The sequence below is a fragment of the Sylvia atricapilla genome, chromosome 5 (assembly GCF_009819655.1).
Source record: "Sylvia atricapilla isolate bSylAtr1 chromosome 5, bSylAtr1.pri, whole genome shotgun sequence".
NCBI lineage: Eukaryota > Metazoa > Chordata > Aves > Passeriformes > Sylviidae > Sylvia > Sylvia atricapilla.
In genome coordinates, this window is record NC_089144.1 from 58,366,802 (window position 1) to 58,391,080 (window position 24,279).

General features: G+C 39.6%; 2 protein-coding genes across 7 annotated transcripts in view; one reads left to right on the plus strand and one right to left on the minus strand.

Annotated features, from left to right (window-relative positions):
* Positions 1-24,279, minus strand: part of TSPO (translocator protein) — a 357,420-nt gene that overhangs the window by 264,411 nt on the left and 68,730 nt on the right. The gene's annotated exons all lie outside the window — the stretch shown is intronic.
* ABCC9 (ATP binding cassette subfamily C member 9) overlaps positions 16,245-24,279 on the plus strand; it is a 66,968-nt gene continuing 58,933 nt past the window's right edge. For all 6 annotated transcript variants that reach the window (XM_066319605.1, XM_066319607.1, XM_066319609.1 and 3 more), the window contains exons 1-3: positions 16,245-16,387; positions 17,752-17,795; positions 22,749-22,816. The gene's annotated coding sequence lies outside the window, so the exon portion shown is untranslated. The remainder of the gene's footprint in view (positions 16,388-17,751; positions 17,796-22,748; positions 22,817-24,279) is intronic.

Sequence of the window (24,279 nt, forward strand, 5' to 3'; positions counted from 1 at the left end):
CATTAGGACATCTGGCACACATCATAGATGCCATACTAGATGGAGTTCAGCTAGTAAGAATATTTTTACAGGTCTGTGAATAACTAAAACCTATGTAACTTTTTTCTTTTCATATCAAAACCAAATCTTTCACTCACAGGCCTGATCAAACAAGCATCTTAAATACTTCTGTCCTTTTTCACAGACATGTATGTAACCCAGTCCTAAAGACTATCAGAGATGTTAACTTGATAACCTGTCCAGGCAATCTAGAGATTTGTATGATAACAAAGATTTTCCTAATCTTTACTAAATCTTCTTTTCTGTAATATGAGTCCATTCATTCCTGTCTTATCCAAAACACATCTGGAGATTAGATTCAGCAGGCATGTGCCTATTTGAAAACAGGCCCCATCTCAGCTCAGATTTTTCCTTTTCAGGATCAGACCCATGAGTTCAGTCTTCTGGTTCAGATCTTCCAGACTTCCCATCATCACCGTTATTCTCCCCTGGGCTGCCTATAATGTAGTGCTCAGAATTAAACAGGGAGTGAATGGAGTGAAGCAGAAGGATTACTGCTTCACATGCCTCATTTATACACCTCTATAATTTACCTTTTCTTGTGCAACATTGACATAATTCAACCAGTGGTTTGCTTTGACCTAAGGTTTGTTTCGGCGAGAGATGGGGCATAGCCAGATACTTCCAAACCTCTGCCTTTGCTTCTGGTTGTGTGTGCCCCAGGGAAGTTTCCTGCAGTCATTCCCACAGCAACCGGCCCTGTCCCCACATTTAAATTATTTCATGAAAACCACATTCCTGTAGTGTATTTATGTGAAAGCTATTGAGAGTTTCACTGAGCTTATGATGTAGAGCATCTACTCCATCTCCCCCTAGCCACAGGTCTGCATTTGTAGCTTGAAATTATACTGGTTTGACTCATTCTCTGTAAATTTTTATTGACTATTAATTGCTTTGATTTATTTTATGTGCTCACCAAAACTTTTTGATTATTTATTATAGCTTCATTTTTCCAGGATCAAGTTTTTGACAAATGGTTCAAATGCATCTGTGTTAATATTTTAATTCAGATCAAGAGTGCATTTCTGAACTCCAGCTACCTAAACTGTTGCTGTGTGACACTGCTTGCCAGAGCAGACAGAGGGAATAGTCCCCAGGCCCTTCCTTTCTCCTTGTTTTTCACCCAGGGAGCATTTTATGCTTTCTGGTCGCAGTAACTCTGTCTGGTTCAGAGGCTTCATCAGCTGCCTACTCCAGTATCCAAGGATGAAACTCAGCTCTGAGCACACATTACTCACCTAAATACATCCTAACTCCTTTTTCTGTGCTTGTACTGATGTCTTGCTCCTGGAGGGAATGTGTGGGTCACATCACATTTCCTACTCTAATAATAGAGAAGTGAAGAACAGAACAAGGAATATAATGCTTTCCTTATCTTTGGAACATGTACCCTGGTTGAGGGCATCATGGAGGTGGCTTGCAGGCACAGGTTTCCCAGTGTGGAGGATGAGTTTTCAGCTCCTTCATCACCACCAGCTAGTGCAGCACTCATTCCCACATCCCATGGTGTAGACAAGGTCTTGGAACTGCACAGGTTCTGTTCCCCTCACTAATATCCCCATCCTGTCATTCCCGACTGTCCCTGAACAAGAAGAGCCAAACTGGACCATTTCAAGGAAATGCTGGTATAGAAGTAAAATTAGTGGGAATAAATCTATTTAAAAAATATGTTCCATGCCATCTGACTCCATTGGGAATAGTAAAATCTGTGTATTTCCTTTCTGGCCAACAGTCAGTTGCTGTAAACTATCAGATTATTGTTTTTCTGAAGAAAGAAGTCCTTTCATTCATTAATGAAATGCGTAAGAGCAATTGGACAAACCCAGAGCTGTTCAGTAGGTGTGTGCGGAACTGTTAATGCTCAGAGGTTGTAACCTAACTACCAAGGAGCACATCATTGAACTTAGCTGCTTAATTAGGGATATTTTCTGCAGTGTAGAGCTGCTATTAACATGTGTCAGGCGTGGCTGGATAAAAAACCTCTCAGTTACAATGGCTGGGCTCTGCTTTCACACCAACACCTTCTGAACTGCCTGGTGTAGGATTAGCCCTGCCCTTCCAAATTGCCAGTCTGGAGATCTGCTCTGCCCTTTCTGACATCCACACTGCGTTGTGAAAGGACAGGAAAAGCATGTCACAGCGGTTCTCTGAAGCACTGGAGCCTTGTGGAGTGTAGGTCAAAACATAAAAAAACAATGGTCAAACTTCTGTTGGCCCAGCTGGGTCTTGGATTTAATTTTGTGTGTGTGGAGTCTAATTCAGCCTCTGTAAGTAGCAGTGCAGGTGAGCCCAGCTGCAGGGTTGTGTCTTTTCCTAGGACATACCTAATTTAATGAATGGTATAGGAACAGGTAAGAAAGGCTCGATAGAAGCATGTAGTGGGGAGTTCTGGGATACACTTTCAGGGTGAACTGGGATATGCTCTTTCTAGGCCTCTGTGCAGCAACAGAAAGTTCAGAATTCCAAATCTCCTTTCCTGAACCATGGATAGCTCCAGTTGAATCCCTGCGGTTATGCTGAAGTCAAACCAGTATGAAAGAAACTGGCCCGGTAAAATCTATCAATTTACCCATGACTGTTGTTGGAAGTTTCATGCAGGTCTTGGGTTAATACAGCTTGTCCATACATGAGAGTTAGGTGAATAAATGTTACCATGTTAATAAAAAGGTCAAGGAAGTGTTCAAGGGTCTGAAATTTCTTAAAACAGGCAGGAAGGAAGATGATTGCTCAGAGTTTATCTTTGACCTGGTGTATTTCTTGGACTTTCTGCAAAAATGAAATGGATCAAACTACTTTGCTGCAGCAGATTGAAATGCACAGTGTTTAATTCCGTGCCTGCTGCGTGGACTGTGTTCCTTTTGGCAATCTCATGGACACAGAAGGAATCAGAATTGAAATATGAATATTTAGGAGTAATTTCAAACTGCTGAATTATTGTTGTTGTTGTTATTATTATTATTTTTATTATTACCAAGACTATTTTATTATTTGACAAACAGTCAAATAATAAACATTACCTGTCTGGATATAAAATAATTTAGAATTTTTGCAATAACAACACTGATTTATTTTTACTGTAAAACATTCCAAACACCTTGGTAAATCAAGTCAGGGTTGCAGACATTTACATGTACATATCTTTTTTGATACCATAACTTAGATTCTTCCTGCATAAATCCAGGTGTCCAAATGAGCTACAAGCCTGGATACCTCAGGTTCTTTATACAGTCAAAGTTTACAGTTCAAATATCCTTCAGAAAGTACCTGGAGAGAACATTTGAAAGCAACTTAACTTTGGATTGCCCTCAGAGGGGACATCAACAGCTTTCCCCAGCTGGAAAATGAATTTTAACAGTGCTGGTTATCCCCAAATACTCAGCTTTTTCAGATGTCGGGTTAGTTTGTCCTAATTACATGGACATGGTTAAGATTTTAGCCAGATCTGCAAGCAGAAAAAATTTTTCCCTGAATTCAGACTTACAAATATCTTTGTTACCTTGATTGTTTTTTTAAGAAACATCTTTAGCAGTACGATTTAATCTTGACCCTCCCTAAAGCCTTCAAAAATTCCATCCTGTTTAAGGGTCTTAGTACAGGAATGATGTTTTCTTTCTGTTGTTTGTGGCTTTTCACTGTTTTTATTCCAACTTGTATATATCTTCTTTATCTTCTTACAGTGTCAGAGAATTTCATGGTTCAGCATTTTATGGGTCTTTTCTCTCTCTCTCTCTCTCTCTCTCTCTCTCTCTCTTTTTTTTTTTTTTTTTTTTTTTTTTTTTTTTTTTTTTTTTAGGTAAATCTCTATCCCATGCATGAACAAAAGAATTTTTTGTATTGTTCCTATATCTTTTCTCGGTCAACCAGCCCATGGCATTCTAAATCAACCCCAAAAAATTCTGGTAAAGAATTTTTTTAACAGCTGGTAAAGCAAAAACCAAAAATCCTGCCTATTTTTCCTTCTTGTAATAAAACTGTGAAGAACTATTGAGAGAAATTGAGCTCTTTAAAAACTGAAAGGGGAACTGATATTTATCGTCACACAAGTAAAAGATTTCTGTAGGAAAAAAATCTTTGTCACGTCATTGGCTTGTTTAGGACAAGTTACAAGCATGAGTTACCTCATGACATATTCAGGCCACCTGTTAGAAATGCTAAGGGTAAAAATATCAAGGGACATGGAAATATTAAAAAAAGAAAAGAAAAATTCAATGTAACAAAATCTTAGAGAAAGAGAACTTTTAACCTATTTATAAAATCTCTATGTAAATTGATGTAATACACTAACATTCCTTCAAATATTTCACTCACGGTCCCATATCACAGCTGCAAGCCCTCACGTGTGTGTCTTCCCAGCAAGGATCACTTGTGTGCAACATAGATAGCAAAGGACACTGTCTGTCATGTGCTCATCATTTCTCTTGAATTAATGTTAATTAATTAAGTGTTAATCTTGGTGTTAATCTTGATTGACAGCATTGGGTTTTTGATGGATCTTTGATGACCTTAAGGAGTCAGTGTTTGTTATAAGGCAGTCTGTTGTTTTGAGTTCCTGCTTACTTCAGCCTCCATAAACCTTTTGAAAAGCTGCTAATTTTGCCCATTTTAACTTGTTTCTTTGAAATTTCTATCTGTTTTTTCCAAGAGGCCAATGGGGGAAGAAAGGGCTGCAGCCTTGTTGCCATCCTGTTGTGAGGATGCTGGAGCACCTTCTGCTGTGAAGTCGTCTTGTCTTGTGGGCTTCAGTGCAGGCCTTTTGGGCTTGCCCTAAACATCACATGACTCAATTTTACTGCTGAGAACAATGTTCTGGGAACAGTGTCAAGGGAATTATGTTTTTCATTACCAGTACAGACTATTCTTTTCCCTTTTGTTCTGCTTTCTCATCTACTGCTTTCACGTACATGTGTTTCCATTCATCCTGTGTTCATGACACTCTTAATATATTTCTTGTTACAAATCTCTGACAGTTTAGCAGCCAGCTCACTCATTTTATCTGTGCACTGGGTCATTAAACTGGCTGAGTGCATAAACATCCTCAATCTGCTGCAGCAGTTTGCCCACAATATGTGTCAAAACTATTTATGAAATGCATGTTTATTTTACATATTAACAAAATCTTTCACTTGAAGCACAGGAATGTGTATATAGTGCCTCCTTTTTTGCCTGACACTGAACGCCCCTGGCTGCTGCTAATGGTTTTGGTCTGCCAAGTGCAAAGCTTTGTGTATTGCCTCTCAGTAGGAGAGAGATTCACAACTTGAAATTTTGGCCTAATCACAACAGTGCATTTTTTCTGCCTAGTCTAGAGCAATTTATACCTCTGTCTGTCTAAAACAGTAGGTTTAATTATAGATTCGTATAGCTAATAGTCTGCTATGCCTTCTGAAACTGCTGCTGTAGCCACAGCCTGGTGAAACCCTGAGTAGCTCAGAATTAGCAACCCAAAGGAGTGTTCACATGTAATTTTGCTAGCTGGTGGACCAGTACCATCTAGTGCCATTATTATAGCAGCATGAACACCATGTGGCAAAGCAAACAGTAATAATCAACTGAAAGAATCATCAGAGGTGCAATGAAGTACCCATCTTAGTATAACAGTGATGTCAAAATATATCCATGGAGAACTCAGCAAAATTTCTATTTTTATTGTATACAGATTTCCAGATAGTTATGTAAGATTGTTGAACAAGGAATAGCTTCTGCTGTTGCCATTATGCTATTATTGCTTGCAGTTTCTAATTACTTTATTTTTTTCTTTCTTTAATGGCTATGTTGAGTCTGAATTCCTATCCTTACAGGTCTAGAGGAGCGGTGGTTTCCCTTTAAGAGAGATGAATCCCTTGTGCACGCATGTTACTCCTCTTCCTTACAAAGGAAACACCCTCCCTGTGTCTAGGCCTCAAGCTGGATGGGAAACAAATAAGTGAGGAGCTGTTGTTTGGCCCAGTTCCTGTGTCCAGTCTCATGGCTGGCTGTGACCCACAGGGACAGGATCACGTGTGCAGGCTGAGCAGAACTTTGCAGGGTTGGATAAATAATCCTCTTCGTAATTTCTCTACGAGCATGTGAATTGCAGAAGACTGTACAAAAGATCAGGCAGAGATCAGGGGCTCCTGATCCCACCTTTGTAATTCAGGCTGTTGGGAAATCCACTTCCCATTCTCCATGGCTTGTGTAATGGGCGGTAGAGCCAGAGAGTTCCCGGAGCTCTCGTGCCCCTGCGCGCCTGGCTGTCTTCTCAGATATCTTGTGTCACATTTCCTTCGGCTCACTTGCCTTAACACAGCTGCTGAGAGCATTGCAGAGCTCAGGTCTGCACGTACAATCTTCCTGTGTCACTATCATGGAAAGTTTTGGAAGATGGTTTTCTCACAGTCCAACTCAGCAGTGAGCAAATGCTCCTTTTGGACTGCCCAGACACAACATTTCACTTGTAATTGCTGCTGGGAAAGCAAGTAATTAAATATGTATTTGTAGAGGCCATAGGACATTTGCAATAAATTCTTATTTTTCGTTAAATTAATTCTCCGCAAAAACAGTACTGTGCTGACTGTGGAGTAAGTAATTGGATTAGTATTTTAATGAAGGCACTGAAGATTCAAAATATCTATAATGATTTTATAGTTGGTTTTGATTTTAAGTAGTTTCAGTCATGCAATTTTGACTGATTTCACTCTGATTTGTGGTTACCAGCTTCATTCATGTAATTTTGACTGAAGTGCCTCCTGAGGGGAAGCAGGGGGCTGAGGTGACCATTTGGGCCAAGAGGTGACTAAAATGACATTGAGTAACTCATGTGCCCTCAACTTTTTCCTTGCAAAAGAGTGGGATACAGAAAGCTCTACTTTTTAGAGACAGAAATTATCTAGTCATTTTATCATCTTCCATATTATGATATCATTATCCTTGCCTTTGCAAGTTTTTTGTCACTTTTTCAAAATGAAACCAGCCTAGGAAATTTTGGTAATAGGGACTCAAATCTCAGTTTGTGCTACTATGTAACCTCAAATCACACTCTAAATCACAATCAGACATCACATCTCTGCCTTTTTTCTAAGGAAAGAACTCCTGGAAAACTTTAGTAACTGTTGACAGTGCAGCACTTGCAAAGACCTGTACTGCAAATGGTGCCAGTTAGATCTCTTACCTGTTGGAGTGTTTGAAATGCATTACATCTCCTTTAGATGGTGCAAACTATCTAAATATATATCTTTGACAAGGAAATATTTTTCTTAGGCTAGCTTAGTCGTACTGAGGCAGAAAGTGAAGGTGGCTTCAAGGGAGTGCTGTTCTGGAGCCAGAGCTCCTCATGGCACTGACCACAGCCACACTGAACACAAGCACACGATTCCATCAATTATTTTTGTCTCCTGGTTAAATTTCAGGCTGATTTGCCTCCTCTGTGTGTTCACATTTCCCCATATCAAGTAATCCACAAGTTCTAACCAGTAACTTTCTGTATTTATTGATGCGTTTCTTAGAGCTCAGGGGGAACGACACCTGTTGGTCTGAAAACAAGAGTCTTTAGTAGGGAGGAAGAACTTCCCCCTGTGTCACTCTTCTCACAGCTCCATACGTAGATGGAAGATGCCTTGATACTGGTACACTTTGTTTAGGTAACAGAGTTGAGTGCTTCAAACTGAGAGTGCAAAGGAGGTTGTTTCAAAATTGTAGTGGCACTTTTACTGGTGATACCTGATACAGAAACAGAATGGTCTGATAACAAAACTACTCTACCCTTGTAAATTTTCTTGGTGAAAGCTGGAATGCATATTTGAAGGAAAGAAAGCTTTCTGAACAAGAATCTTGTTTTTTACTGTTTAAATTCTGTCCAGAATCTGTGGTAAATTATCCATTAGAAAATAGCATTTCAGCTTATTTATGAGGATCCCATTTCATTGGGTTCCCCAGACATAATAAAATGTTTCATACATTGAATAACTGCATCCCTCCATATATTCCCCATATTCTATTACTTCAATTAATATCTCTCTTTTTAGCTCTTGAAGTTTCCCCAGGAATCTGCATCTCCTCCCAACCTCAGTAGGAACACTGTTGACACTGCTTCTTAAGAAGACAAGTTAAAATTTTCAAAATATGGAGCCTCGGATTTGGCGTTTTGAAAATGCTGAAACAAATGTCATAGGAAAAAGAAAGATAAATTTTTGACACCTAAGAGTTTTCACAATGTTATCATAATTGTCATCTCTACAAATACAAGGTACTGTGGACCCTAAAAATATCAGAAAAATAAGATTTTCTAGTGTTTTCCTCTGTGTTTACTTCTAAAAGGAGGGAGGAAATAAGAGGGTGAAAAATGTAGAAATAGGAAAAATACTGTATTTTTGTAAGTAAAAAGTAAATACATAACAGAAATACTTTGAATTTCTTTTTTTAATGAGTAAGATATTACAGCAAAAGCTTTTTAAAATAAAACTCCAACCAATTCTTTTAGTTGTGCTTTTCCTATCAACTAACATTGAACCAGTTTAATTAAACACCAGCTGCCTGGGCTGAGTGGTGATTGAGCCAAAAAATCCAGTTCAGATGAAGCTACCTATAAAGGGTCTGCTCAGTGAAGGTAAGAAGGATGTGCAGCTATATTTTCCCTGAAAGATGCAAATATTCCCAGAGACATCCTCTAAAGTGTCCCTCCTTTCTTTTCCCTTCACTTTTTCTCACTGTTTCTTTCTCAGTTGTGTGGAACAACATGAATCACAAGAAACATTAGCTACTTTTTTCCTACAACATAGTATTGCCATAGCAACAGATAAAGTGAGTTTGTTGTGGTTTTTCAGTCTAAATAGGAGTGCACATGCACATCAGCTGCTCAGGGCACCCTACAATGTATGAAATGAGTACTTGACATATTAACTCGTATTTCCATCTAGATTTTTCTGAAGAGGGAAATGGGAGTTTGACCTCCTGTAGATATAATTTAATCTGTTCAGGTACAACATGTCATCTGTGTATGATTCTTACCACTAGTGGCTGTTGCCTTATGGTTCAAATTTAAACCCAGTTATGTTCAACAGCTCTCACACATCCCTCAGCTCGTCTTGCAGTCAGTTGCTGCAAGTTGGCTCACAGAATCTCACTGTAGATAAATCCCTGTAATTTGAAGCAACTGCTGGATGAACAACTGATGATGGATCTGCATCAGATTTGGGTCTGGATTGTACAAAAGGGGTTAATTTTTAATTGCAGCTAGAGTGACAATGCTTAACATGTTACACACAGCGCACGTAGACCAGCAGGATCTTCCTGAGATAACTGGGAGGAGGGAAGAATCAGTTCATCAGAATAGCTGAGCACCGAGTCCATTTACATACCACTTCACAAAGTGAAGATTTGGCTAGGGTAGTTTTGGTGATATTATTTTGATGGTGTCCAGATTGCCTCATTGTGGAAGCATTTCATATGCAAAAATGCAAAAGAACCCATTGGGCCACTTGAAATGTGATGGTGCTGATCTTGACTGCTACAGGGACAAGATGTAAAACAGAGAATGAACAATGATGAAAGTCTGTTTAAATCCCTTTTATATTTTTCAGACCTTTTGCTTTATTAAAGCAAATTCGATGTAAATGTCCCTGAAGTCACATTAATAAATCTTATGCTGTCTGCCAAGAGTCTGCCTGGAAGCGCTGTGCACTTCAGGGAGGTGTTTTGCTACTACTGTTGCACAGGAACTGCTGTTTTCACCACAAAAGCTGTTTAATTTTCTACGATTTCTGTACCATATGGTATTGTGGTTGTCTTGGGCCTGGACCAATTGTGTTGTGAGAATTTATCCCATTTTTTTCTTTATTTATATGAACCTTTTAGCCATGCTGTCAGGCATCACAGGCCTGTGGTGAAGTATTACAGAAGTACCTTAGATATACCCTACCCAGGAGCTTCAGAAAGCCTTTTGGGCAAATCTGTGGCTGCAACATTCCTCCTGCCATGAGGTTTCTGCAGTATGCTGATTACTGGATAATTTAGGAAGTTTTAAATCTGTTTTCAAATTTGTTTTCTGCTAAGACACTGCCTTCCACTGCTGGGCCATTGACACATCCTACTGTACAGGAGTAGAATAACTTTAAACTAGTCTCAATCTTTTGATTAATTTTTATTCCCGATTTTAATCCATGTAAAGTGAGATTTAATAAAGTCCCGTGTGCTATAAAATGGACTTTAGATTTACATTACCATTTTCTGATTTCCAGCAAGGGTAGCAGATGACATCAGGTAGAAGAGAATGAGAAAAAGATCAGAGATCCAGGACATCAATATTTTGTGGTAAATACAGGGGTAGCAAATAACACAAAAGACAGGGCAGAGTGTATTAAATCCTCAACTATTGCACTTAATTTGCAGCAGCTGAATTACCTGGATGACATATCATTAACTGAAATACAGCATAAAGTGTGATCACAATGATTTTAAATGTATTTGGGGTTTGTCCTTTTTATGGAAATGAATTTGAGCAGAATTTCTGTTCCCAGAAGTCTGAACAGGGATTTGTTAAAAAGCTTCCAGCTTACAGATATGCAGCTTCAGAGACTGAAGGATGAGGATTTAGATAAAAGGCAGGTTGGGACCCTTTATGGTTGAATGTTTCTCTGAAAGTAAGGCACTGCACTACATATCTTGCCTGCAAAAAAAGATATTAATCTTCTTAAGGATTAAATACATCCTCTTATGGTAGTGGATTTTTAAAGAATGTGTTCTATATGGAAAAGATAACAGAGAAAAAAGAGCCAAAATGTATTTTGTATGCAAGAAATGTCAGATTTCAGGGTTAGTATAAGCAATTGAATTTCATCTTTTGCTATCAAAGAGATTTCTGATAGTTTTGATGAGTTGTTTTTCCTTATGCTATACATTTTTCCCAGCACAGAATGTGGCAGGTCTCAAGTAGGAAAACTTCTGGAATTACAATCAGAGATGGAAAGGCATGAGGGAGACATTCTGTGCGGGTTCTACCAGGTGTAGTAAAAATGGTAGGGATGGCCTCTGTAAGACACTTGTCATGGTAATTGCCCTTTTGAGATATACATACAAAAAACTTATCAGGCTGAAAATTTATTTCCATACCTCAAAGAAGAAAAAAAGAAGAAGATACAGGTAAAGTTTTCAAAACTTTAACCATATAGACACTGTAATTTTCTTGGGGGTGAGATAGTAATATCCAGAGTGGAATTAGTTCCCACTATCTTCTGTATCTGGTTTAGGATGAAAAGAATAATAATCTGAAAATGTAATTTTCTCTCCAAGTGCTATATAGGGAGTCCAGTAGCAAGAAGATACATAAAGAATCAAGCATCTGCCATTTAATCCTGGGTGAGGTGAGTTCTGTATTGACTATCTAATGCCCCTTTCAGGCATTCACTCTGAAATTAAACAACTAAATTTTTTATTTGTGACTACTATGTCTCTAAAAGCCAGCATTTGTAAATGGGAGTGAACAATGCGGATGCCTTGTTGAATTTAATGGGAGAAAATTTGTTGAATTTAATGGGAGAAAAAACCTGATCCCACGTTAGTTCTGTTTTAGTTGCAGAGAATTTAAGATCTGGCTGGTGGATTTGCTGGGTTAGAAATAATGAAGATTTTCTGGGCAATGCAAAAGAAAGGTTTGAATTGTCCAGTGTCAGCCTAGAGGATTCAAATCCAATATAGCACAGAGCAGGGAGTCCCCATCCCTGGAGTTGTCCAAGGAACTGGATGTGGCTGGCACTCAGTGCTCTGGGCTGAGTGACAAGGGATTGGTCGCAGCTTGGACTTGATGACCCTGGAGGTCTTTTCCAACCTTAATGATTCTATGACTGTTTAAAAAGAATGCCCTTTTCCCCAGTTCCTCACACCTAGACATACATGTAAAATCCACAATATCATTGTAATTTATAGTACAAGTGAGTCTATGGGTTTGGTAGAATCTAAGTTGTAGTACAAAAGGTTTGCTTTGTGATGCAACTCCTCTACACTCAGAGGATGTGGAGATCTGGCATTATCCTTGACAGCCTTGAAAAGCCCTTCAGTGTGAAAGGAATAGCTCTTTGACTTTGTGGGGTTTTTGAAGGAAAAAAAAGTGTGTACTGCAAACCACATGTGTCTGGTTGCCCATGTTTCTTGTGTTGTTGTTGGTTGTTTTTTTTGGTTTTTTTTTTTTTTTTTTTTTTTGTTTGGTTTGGTTTGGGTTTTTTTGTTTGTTTGGGGTGTTTTTTATTTTTTTTTAAGTAAAAACAAATGTCAAATAGAACCAGTAAACCTGTAGATCCGAAAATTTGTATTGTGTGCAGGATCTAACTTTTGCCAAGATCAAGAGCTACCAAGGCTCCCCCACGGGGCCGTGTCCTTCAAAGATCAGAAGGTTTGTAAATCCCTGTTCAAGGCCTCTGGCTTTTTACACCTTTTATAGAGATGAACTCTGAGGTCTGGGATTTTCTCATCCTTCTCCATATAGAGTTCTTTGCTACTTAGATTGCTCTGTTGAAATTTTGCTGTATATATTTTCCACAACACTTTTCCCCATAGAAACCAGGCATGCTAACTTTTAAAAAAAGCTGTGGAAAATATTTCGAATAATGCTAAGCTTCTACTGCTTCCCTGCTTCCCCCTTCCAATCTTAATAACAATAAATATTTTAAACAGACAGAGAAGTTATCCAAAGACCAGGCTGCATTTTCTATGACATTAAAAAAGTTAAATAAAAATTTAATCTTTGCTACTTCATTACAATTTTCTTGGTAGATCCATTAATTATTTTTGTTTAGATAAAACAAGCAATGTGTAATTAAAAGAAATATAGTAAGCATTTTTTTTAATGGGGTTGTAAGTGTAAGTAAAATTAATCTTGAAAGCTGTGTCAGTCTGATCTTTTTATATGGTGGCATGAGTTCTGACACAGCACTGTGGGGATTCTGTCACTGTGACAAATTTAGAAACAAAATAGAGACTTGATATAACTTATATAATCAACTCTGAATATTTTTTGTTTTGCTCTGTTAGCATAAAGCCCTGGTATTAATTATGTAAGTTGGTTTAAAATCAGTCAAGGAATTTATCCAGCTCAGCACAATGAGAGGTTTTCTCCAAAACAGCTGCTTGAGTGTCAGCCTGCACAGGTAGATGAAATGATGGTGATTTCAGCTCTTCACCTAAGAAATGGAAAAGACAAGGAGCCTGCAGGCATCTCCCTGGATTTGGGTAGTAAGAGGAAAATTGTCATGGTCCAGTGCTTTGATTGTCAGTGTTGGACTGCCATAAATGCAGCAGAGGGACACCTATGGATTGGCCCACAACATGGGAAATGGCAGAGAGAGCTGCTGGCAGCTGAAACCAGAACAGCTTGTTGCGTGAACAGTGTCCAGAGTGCAGCCACCCTTCCTTTCCTGGTTAGTGAGTTAAATAAACCAAGACAATTCAGGTGGAAAGTGCTCAGCCGGGACCTGTGGCAAATAAATCCACACTGCAGCACCTGTCAGGTAATTTTCCTCACATTGGTGAGTCCTAATTTTTGAAAACCTTTTCCCACACAAGCTGTTCCTCCACCATCTTGGTTCTTTTGTGTTCAGCTGCTCAATCTGATGGAAGCCCACCAGGATGTGGAAATCAGTGCCAACCGGGCTGTGGATTTCACAGAACGAAGGAGCCAAAACTCAGCGGTTTTGTTAAGATCCGCTTAGAATATTTTGCATTCCGCCTCTCCCTCCCCAAAGCCATCAGGTGAAGCGGCTTCTGCCTTTAGGCTGCCCATCCTCCATGGGCAGGCTCTCTCCTCGCTCCGGGGCCGCGGGGCCACCAGCCCGCGGAGGGACCCCCGCCTCCGGTGAGTGCCCCGGGAGCGGCGGGCGCCGGAGAGGGTGACGCGTCCTTCCCCGCATTCCTCCCTGCATCCTTCCCCGTATCCCTCCCCACATTCCTCCCTGCATCCTTCCCCGTATCCCTCCCCACATTCCTCCCTGCATCCTTCCCCGTATCCCTCCCCACATTCCTCCCTGCATCCTTCCCTGTATCCCTCCCCTCATCCTTCCTTGCATCTCTCCCCGCAGCCCTCCTGCATCCCTCCCGCATCCCTCCCCGCAATGCCACCCCCCCGCACCCGCTGCCAGGGCCCAGTTCGGTCCCGCGGTTCTGGTTCTGGTTCGGTCTCCCATCGCTGGCACTTCTGCAGCTGAATCGCCCCCGGCTTGGAGAGATGTCGGTACCAGATCTCGTCTTCTGGAGGCTGACGGGGAAAACCGGTGACGTGCTGGACGTGGGGGTACCTGAGGATCGGCCTGTGGCTGTTTCCATTCATTTAAATGTCCAAAGATTCCCGGAAACATGTTGAATTCCTGTAATTACCATTTCTCCCCCCGTCCTTCCTCCCTCCCTCTCCTCTCAAATCGAAAAGCCCGGATACAAAATGCCAGATCAGGGCTGACTGTTCTGACATTTCAGAGCTTTTCATTTTTCTTAATCCTTTAAAAACACTTGATCTTGCCATATAGAGAAATGAAAGTGCCCCATTTAGAAACAGCAAAATGAAACATGCTGGCTGATTACATGTTCGTTTTGGCTTATTTTTTTCCCTCCTGTTTAAACAATTTTGTAGAAAAGGCAGAACTGAATTACAATGAACTAAATACTCATGTTTTGATGAAGAAAATTGTGACCATGAATGTTACTAACTTCTGTCAGATATTAATTGTATTTTCAAAAATACTACGTGACAATTTCAGATGACTACATGGGTTAAACTTTTTTATTTTTTAAAAAAATCTTCTTTAACAAACATAGATATATAGCAGAACTCAGAGACTTCCAATCCAGATTTTTTTTTCCTAAAGCATTTCATATATGAAAATGGAAGAACTAAAAGGAAAAAAAAAAAAAGTAAACACAAGTCAAAGATATCACATGCCTTGGAAGATTATTGAGGTCTGTCTAAGTGTAAAGCAGTGTTGGTACTTCAAATCAATGGGAGCTAACAAAAGGTATTAATTATCTCTAGCTCTGAGGTTTCTGATTTCTTATCCCTACAACAGTCAAGTTTGAAACATAAGAGAAAAAGGAGCAGTCTGGGTTTGCAAGGTTTTGATAAATCCTGCAGTGTTTGGCCTCAGCCATGCAAGTACATTCTCAGCTCAGCATTCTCTGTAACACCATTCATGGAAACATCTTTGACCTCAATCCCTTGGAAACCATTTGCTCTCTAATGATCTAGATGCAGTCCCTGGATTCTGCAAGATTTAAGCAGAATTCTCTTCCAAGGGTCTCCAGCTCTAGTACTGAGTGACTGGGCAGTAACTGGTCTGATCCTTGTGTGTCCGTTCCAGCTCAGGCTGTGATTCCAACAGCTGTGCTCAAAACCACCCTGCACTGCCACATTCCTGTGCTGCACCACAAGTCTCAGATCTTTGCAATTTATGGCCTCAAGTCGTAAGGCTCAAGTGAAACTGTCACTGTGGAAAAATCCAAATCTTGGTTCATCTTTCTTTGATGGAGCTGCGAGAAAATGAGCAAATGAACTAACCAACCACATGTGGGTTCTCTCGGGACTTCTTTACCTCTAAATAAACAAATACAATGGATTTTGCAACTAAAAAATGTTATTCCACATAACTAAGGGCAATTGTATGGAAAACTATATTCCTGGTATGAGAATCAAATTAGTTGGGAATTACTTTTTTATTTCAAGTATTAAAAAAAGCCATTTCACAAGAAGCAGACCTGTGTGATCAAAAAGTGAGATTTGGTCTGTGTTTTAAGCAGAAGAGCTGGAGTGACTTAGGTAAGCCAGTAAAATAAAATATCTGAGTAGACTTTTCTGCTTAATATGGTGGAAGACATGCAAAATTATGTTGTCAAATTCAAATTATCCAAGATTAATTACAAAAGAATCAAAAGCTGAATCTCTGCAAGCCTGCCAAAAGTTAGACTACCTTGTCTAAATCAATTACTGCAGAATAGCCATCTGTTAATAGTCCATGTGCTGCAATGCAGCTTCTTGGAATCTTACTGCTCCAGAGGGGGAAAAATGAAAATAAAAGCAAGCAGAAGAAATCCCAGGGGACTGTAGCTTCAGGAGGCGAAAAATTGGTGCTTTTTGCTTGCTTGTCTTTTCCCAGTTTCCTGCCCCCTTCAGCGTATGAGAAAGGCAAGAAGAGTTTGTGCACTTTGGAAACTCGATAGGAGGCAGCAGCTGATCTTCCCATCACCAGCCTAAAAATAATCCACTCCAGGGCTTGGAGCGGCTTCACTAAGTGGAGGAAAATCCTGCCATCGGGATGATATTGATCACATAGCACAACCGAGTGACACTTTGGGTTGGTATTTGGGGGTTGTGTTTACAAAGGTAAGCTGCAGAGTTTGATCTAACACTCAGCAACCAAACGGGGCATGCGATGACCCTCCCCCCATTATCTCCCACTAACCACCTCCTCCTCCTCCTCCTTCCCTTTATATCTGTGGGACAGGGCTGCTCCTCGTTCTTTCCTGGGATTACAACTCCAATCTCTTTTTCCTTTTCCATTCGCAGGCGTTCTCAGCCTTTACCGTCCCCTCCTGCTGATGTTTTCTTTGCTGCTGTTCACAGGGTTATGTTTCTTTTTTTAAACTGTCCTGTCTTGGCAATGTGAAGTCGAAGGTTTTACAGCAGGCAGCGTAGCACGCTGGTGTTGGGGATCGCACTGTGTGGAGAAGCTTTCCAAAAAAGAAAGAAAAAAAAAAAAAAACCAAACCAAGCGATGCACTTAGATGTGTGAGACCACTGCAGATGTTTGTGTGAAATGCTTTGCAGTGCTAATAGCCTGTTTAGCACCACTGCCGTTGTGATTTTCCCTGTGTTTGGAGCCTGATCCAGAAGGCTCCCGAAGTCAATGAGATTCTTTGCATTGACTTCAGCACCGTTTGGATCAGGCTGTGGCACACGGCAGTTAGCGCTGCGAATGCTGACAAGCACCAGAGGTAATTCATCATCCTGAGGCCCAGGGGAGCTGGGGCAGCGCTTAGCGAGGAAGAGGGGTCTGTGGAGCGTAGGTGGTCACAGCTTAAATAAGGAATAAAAAGAAAATTGTATTTTGTAGCGGGTCTTTTTTTGATGAAATAGGTTTTAAAGGGACAGTGCTTTCTGCCGTTCCTCAGCAGAACTCTTTATAAGACTGTAGATCACATAGGTTGGGTTAGAGTGTTTTCAGGAAAGTGAGAGCAAACTAGAAGGGTTACAAGCAGAAAGGAAAAAGATTCAGAGCACTAACCTAAAATCTGTGGAAAACCTCAGAGTTAGGCCTTCCATTCAAAGCTATAAATTAATCATTAGTCCTTAGTTAAAAATTGCTATGGGAAATTCCAGAAGAAAAGACGATTTTTGCTTTTGTGATTTATTCAGAAGATAAGAACTAAGTACTTTTGTAAAACTCAGAGTATTTTCTTCACCCTGCACCTATATGCATACACATATGTATATACATACATGTTTATATGTATATATGGGCATATAATGCGCATTATATGTAAGACAAAAAAAAAATTTGATCTGAACTGAGACACAAGAATGCTCTGTAAACAGATATATTTTAATTAGAAAGTGCAACTATCAATTTATATCTTTTTTTTTTAAAGTATGGACAACAGAACTACTGCAATAAATGTTTTCAAAATATTCTTATTCCCCCAAACAAGCTCCACCTGAGGAGTGTACTTATACTCTTTTTTTTGTAGTCATAAGTACCTTGCAGAGCATGACGATCAGAGTGATAATTCAGGTAAGATGAAACTCTTGAATATGAAGATTTTTAAGTCCACTTTAAAAGACCCTTAAGGCAGTTAAAATGTCTTTAATTAGGAATCTTATAGTTTTGTACTTGGTGAGGATGTTCTCATAATTTTAATGGAAATTTAGATTATCTACCATTTCTCCATTGTCTTCTTCAGAATTGCTTATGGAAAATATATTTTGTAAACTGGCTTAGTGCCCTGAGAATCCCCATTTATGCTTGTAAAAATGAGATTTGTAAGTGTTTAGGTTCAATGTTCTGTCATTTCCATGTTTACGACTTTGACCTATTTTCTTTCTTCCCAAAACTTCTCTCCTCTTCACAGGAATTTTTGTTAATGAATCACTTTTGTGCTGTTTTTTGTTTATTCTCTTATGACTGTGTCTGTCCTCTTTAGCCTAAAACCATGAAGTCTCAACTTGCCAGTAACAGGGATCTCAGCATAAAAATTTAAATGCTTAAAGGACATGAGGGGGTTTTAGCTATTTCATTGAAGGGTGAACTACTGTTCAGATAGTTCACATCCTCATTAAAGTAAACCAACAGGGAATCAGATTCCCAAATAGTGTAAAGGACAGCCGAAACTTGCCTTCCACTGGTACCAACATGGGCCCATCCTCCTGATTGTTCTTTCCATTCCCCTGCTCTGTGAAGTTTAGCTGATGGCTTTAGCTCATACTGACTGTTCAGCAGAGGCCGTTCTCAAAGGGAAAAAGAAAAACCACCTCTGAGTATCTCTGATGAGTTGTAGAGTTCATAAAGATAAAAGTTAAAGTGAGCAATTTGAGAGTATCTTAGAAAGACGAAGGCCTTCCAGCCTACAAGTGTTAAAACAAAAAATTACCTGGCACCTGGCACTCCTGCTGGGTTGCTGAATGTAGCTGGTATCCTCAGATGGCACATGCTTGTTATCAGATGATCTTTGTCCCATTACTTTGTTTCCATGTCTGACATGATAGATTAAACCTAGCAGACTTGGCAACATCATTATAAAGTATAACATTCCTGCTACAATTAGCAGTGAAGCAAATTGTGATTGTACCCACGTTGTTGCAATTACCCCAGTATAACTTGTTGGCCTACTGTATTCAACAGCAAATGAAACTTTCTCTGGGAAAGCCATTTTTTGTAATGACTATGAATAACATTGTCTTCTTAAACAAGTTTATGAGCACCTCAACTGTTATTCTGAATGGCTGCTATCACCTGATGAGAAGTGGTTCATAATGCAGATGACCAACAAATATGAAAATAACTTGCTGCCCCTTCGTATCTTTTCTCTAGAATATGCACATTTAGGTTTCACAATTTCTTTTTTCAATGTGGCAGTTAGACTGCTCCCATTTTGTTCAGACATTGCTGTTTGCCAGTCGAAGCCATCTTGCTGTAGAGAAGCTTTCAGCTCCAAGGATTCCAACCTGAGCATAAGCTTAGAGAAAAGGCAGAGTAGAAGAGGCCTTTGCTTTCCAGTGCTTCTCCCCTCCTTTGGGACCCATAGATAAAGTTTTTCTAAGAGGCTGGTGGACATTTCTCCATTGTTATGTCCTTGAGGCAGTCCTGCTTGAGCCAGTTTGGGAATTGAAGTAGGGCAATGGCAGCAGTTCAGCTTTGATGTCAGGCTTGATGTGAGCAGGGCTTCTTACCTTGTGGACAGCACCACAGTGATTAGGACTGTTAATTGTGAGACTGAACTATGTTGGTGTGGCTCTCTGCTGGACTGTGAGCCCACAGCAAGGCAGGCAGACTGCTGGGAGGGATAAACCCACCTGGCTTTGCTGCTTAATTCACCTGTGTACCCGTCCAGGCAGGGCTGTTTCCAGTGTTCCTAAGGAAGGGTCCTGGCAGGTGTAGAAGGGAAATTGCTGCTATGCAATGCAATAACCTCTCTGAGTTGGAGCACTAAAGGCTTTAATGTCTTCCACCCCCGATACAACAGAAATATCTTCAAATTTCTCCTCCCATGGCTCTGCAGCCCAGTTTCACTTCTTTCCTCTCTCCTCGTGTACTTACTGTGGCCTAAAAAACTCTGTCTCCTCATTCTCTGGGAAGGAGAAAACCACCTTTGGCCACATGGTGGGAAAACTTCAGTCAGCTGTGTATTCTGATTTGCTTAGGTCTAATTCAAAGACTTTCAGCATTACAAGTTTTCTTTTCTGTGTGATCAGCATTCTCTCATTTTTTTGTGGGGAAAAACAGAATAAGTGTTTCTGTGTATTTTTTATGTACTTGCATAAAGCTCAGCATGGAGAGAAACAAACAGCACTTCTTCACATGGGCAAGATACCTCTTTTTCCCTCTCTACAGATGTAGTTCTGACTGAAGTACAGCATTTGCTTACTAGAGTAGTAAAAGCCAAGGGAAGAATAGTTTAATAGTTTAATTTTTATTCAGGGAACCAAATTTGATCAGTGGTCAGTCATAGAAGTGTTCCATCTTCCTTTCTGTTTTCTGAGTGAAAGCTTTCAAAACTAAAAAACTCAAAAAGCAGTGTAGCTGAGGCCTTATAAAATTCTTTAAAATTCTTAGAACGATTAAAGATCTTTTTAACTCTAACTTGCAGTACTGAAATGGTGTTTAAAGGTGCAACTTTGATTCTTTAATTAGTATGAAGCTTATGCTGTTTGCAGGCCTAAAAATGCGTCCTTCTGTAGATACACTGAATTTTCCAAGTATGAGATCTGAGCATGGGCCCAAGAAATTTTGCCAATATATTATCATATTTTTATTTGAAAAAGATTAAAGGCTGCACTGTTTTCTTGGATGAGAGATTGCATCTGAAAACTTGTCATGGTCCAACTCCTGTTATTTTTAGTGGAGCTGCAAAAGCATTGTTGAAAAATGCCCTGTAGTGTCTAGAGAAATCAAGGATTTGTTCTTTTGCCTTAGGGGCTTTTCTTTCTGTCCTTCTTTGGAGAAGAACACAGCTTGTTAAACTTTGAGGCTAATGAAAAGGAGCTTCTGGAGGTGTGCCCTGATACTGCAGAAAGTAATGGCTAATTTCAGCTTCTAACCAAAGGGCATCGACTGTAAATGCAAAGCATCCTCCCTTTGATATCAGCAAAACTTCATCCAGTATATTTCCCTTATCTAGGAAATTTGAGCCAAGAGGCAGGAACTACATTACATGCTTTATTTCAGGGGGTGATGGTTCCGTGCATCTCTCTACCTCCAGAGTCTCCTCTGTATCTGAGTTTTCTAAAAAACAAAGCATGGTTCAGCAGTTTGAGTCATGAAACTGTGGGGAGTGTGTGGGATCTGCCTTCTGAACGAGAAATGGATGGGAAGGGAGAGATGGAGTGGTTCCTGTCTCCCCACAAGGCAACTGGAGATGACATTATTCCTCAGAACTCTAAGGTAGTGCAGGTTGTTTTCATACACCATTCTTGAAGATCCAGAGCACTGCTAGTGGCAGAAAGTGTAATGAAATTTGGAGTATGCCAACAGATGCAGAAACATGAGTCCTCCACTTCCAGCCACACCTCATTCCCAGCATAGTGGAGATGGAAAAGTGGGTGTAAGGAAGAAGGGAAGGGAGGAAAGAAAATCACCGGACTGTCAATGCTTACACAGTTCTTATCTCCTCTGTTTCCTATCAGTGCCAGTATGTCAGTACTGGATGAGTGTCCTGAGCTGAGTGCTGCTAAACAGAGAAGTTGTACATTTGATGATTTGGCATTTTATGAGGCCAAAGCTGCATTGGGGCAGCACAGCATCACAACACTGACCAGAATATTGTGATTGATTTTAAGGCTGTGGGAGTTTAATGAATATGATCACTGGATAAACTGATTCATGATGAAGTTTTCTGATCAAAAATCTTAGGAACTTATTGTCAGTTACCCTATCTCATTTCATTTGCCATGCAATCTTTGTTATTTTCTGGGAATTTTTACAAACTGACAAACCTAGGCTTGATTTTCTCTCTCTAAGAGAAGGTAATTAAAATTAAATTCTACTTCTATTTTTTTTTTTTTAATGAACAATAGTATTGTGAATAGACTGCCCTTACCTTCTCTTAAAAAATATCACCAGTGTGATGGGCACTGTCTCTAGATATCAGTATTAATTATTAGGACCAAGTTCTTTTCTCAGCCCTAGAAATGTGCAAAGACAATTGGTTTTAAGAGTGTTATTGGACATACTCCATCACAAAACTAGGCACAGCACAGATTCTTGAGAAGATTCAGATGTGATTCTTCAAATATGCATCTTGCATGAGAGCTTTTAGCAACTATTGTTTGAGGTGTGATAGGAAACCTCTGCAAACTGATGGTGGTCTCTAGTTAGGAGAAAACACTCTTCATCCAGTTAATAGTCCTTCTCTTGAGTATTTGCTGCCTCTATTCTATTTCCCTTCCAAAAAAATGGGAAACAAACAACAGTTCCCATAGCTTCCCTTGGATGTGGTTTTCATCCTTTCTCCCAGATTGATTTTTGACTAGAAGCCAAAAGCTACACAGGGAGTCAATGATTCAGTGCTCATCTGAACCCAGGATTCTCCTGACTTTCAGTACCACTCCAACCACTAGACCACAACAGCATCTTATGCTGCCTCAGAAGAGAGTCATCCTTGTGGGAAAGGGAGGAAAATTCCCAGCAGAACTCCCTTGGACTTCTGACCTTCGATAAAAATGAGGAAACAGCACTTCTGATTTTCAAGAGATTACCATTATCATTATGTTTCCCTTAATGTCAAGCTTTCCCAAATTAAACCCAAACAACCTCTGTGTAACTTTTTTTAAAGTTCCTTATTTGTTTTGCTAATAACTCCTTGATATATTCAGACAGATCCCGCATTTCCAGAATGTTTGTTTTTTGTTACTAGCCTTGTGCATTTATGAATGTCTTTTGGTACAAAAATAAAATTATAGAATGATAGTGGTCGTATCACTCTATTCATTATAGAGAATGGACCAAAATCTCCATCAAATTGTGTTACAGCACGTGGACTGTTAGCAGATGGTGCCTACTGAAGTTTGAGTCGGTTGCCCCTCAGCTTTTGCCTCACAGTGAGTACATGAATGCAAGTTATGCTTAACTTCTGGTAAATCTCAGCCATAAACTGATGATATATTTGGGAAAGGGAGAGCATTTATCACACTCTTTTCAAAGCAACTCTTCTTCACTGATGTGTTTTGATATGGGTTGTGCTTTTCAGATCCAAAAAGAACTTGGTTAAAAGCTAACGGAGGGTTTAGCAGAGGTTCAAAATGCTTCTTTTGAATTCTGTACTTTTGTGAAGATCTGCATGTTTGTTTTGTCTCTAAGGGACAACTTGTGTAGTTTATGCTTACCTTTTCATGAATACCTTGTTTAAACATCTTACAGAACTAATCTGAACTATTTGAGGAAAGAAGGAAACCTTTTTCTCCCCATTCAACTGACCTTTTTTTTTTTTTTTAAACTGCATTCATATATTTTCTGCATCCCTGTCTTCTTTTGATTCTGCAATACCTGTTAATGCCAATGTTCTTGCAGACAGATGCTTTGCTGAATTAAATATATTCCATTTTAGTATGTAAAATTTGAGAAAAGGAAAAGGTGTGGATAAATGAGTTTCCACAACTTATTCTACAGCACTGTGTTGGTCTGTGTAAGTCTCGGGCAAAGAAATGACCAAGGAAAGACTTTGTTTGCAGTTCCTGTTTCATCTTCTTGTAAAGAAGACTGAAAAAATAAATGATGCACAGGTTGATTTAAGCCAGAACCTGGCCATAACTCTGGGTTGCTCTATGGCTCATGCTCTGCAAGCACGAACACAGGAGCTTATCTTGGTGTACAAAGATAATCTCACAAGAAATCGTGGAAGTCAGAGACTGCTGGGATGAGTCTAAGCATGTGTTTAAGGGTTTTCAGGATCAAGCATAAATGCTGACTTACTGCCTAGGCAGTCTTCAGAACCACCTACTTTGGTAAAGGGTTCATAGTTTATCTGTAATGTCTCGTGTGTGGCCATTGTTCTATGTGGCAATGAAAAAATACAAAATATCAGTGAGTGCAAAGCTGCCAGATCCCAAATACCAAAGGTTCTGAGCTTGCACTGGGAATGCAGTGCAACAAATTGTTGGAGACACTGCACAGACAGTGTTGGCTCACCAAAGAAACAAGAAACAGCAACACACAGGACAAATATGTCCATTTGGGTTTTGTTATGAGAAATGGAAATACTTATTTTTCAAATCTTCTACTTTCTTTCTTTATATTCTAATGGACCTTTTGCAGCATAGTGTTTGTATCTATAATGAGCACTAGAAGTTATATCATAATGTGTTTTAAAATAGCACTCAAATAATGCAGCTAAATATAAACAATATTATCAAAATATAAATAATACTAATGCCATATAAACACAGCTTTCTAATGTGATTGTATTTGACATAGCCCAAAATAATTTTCAAAATACAACTGTGTTATTCTCTGTGGGTTCTTCAGTGTGCTCCTTCCCTGTCTCTTTATTATATTTATTTTGTCT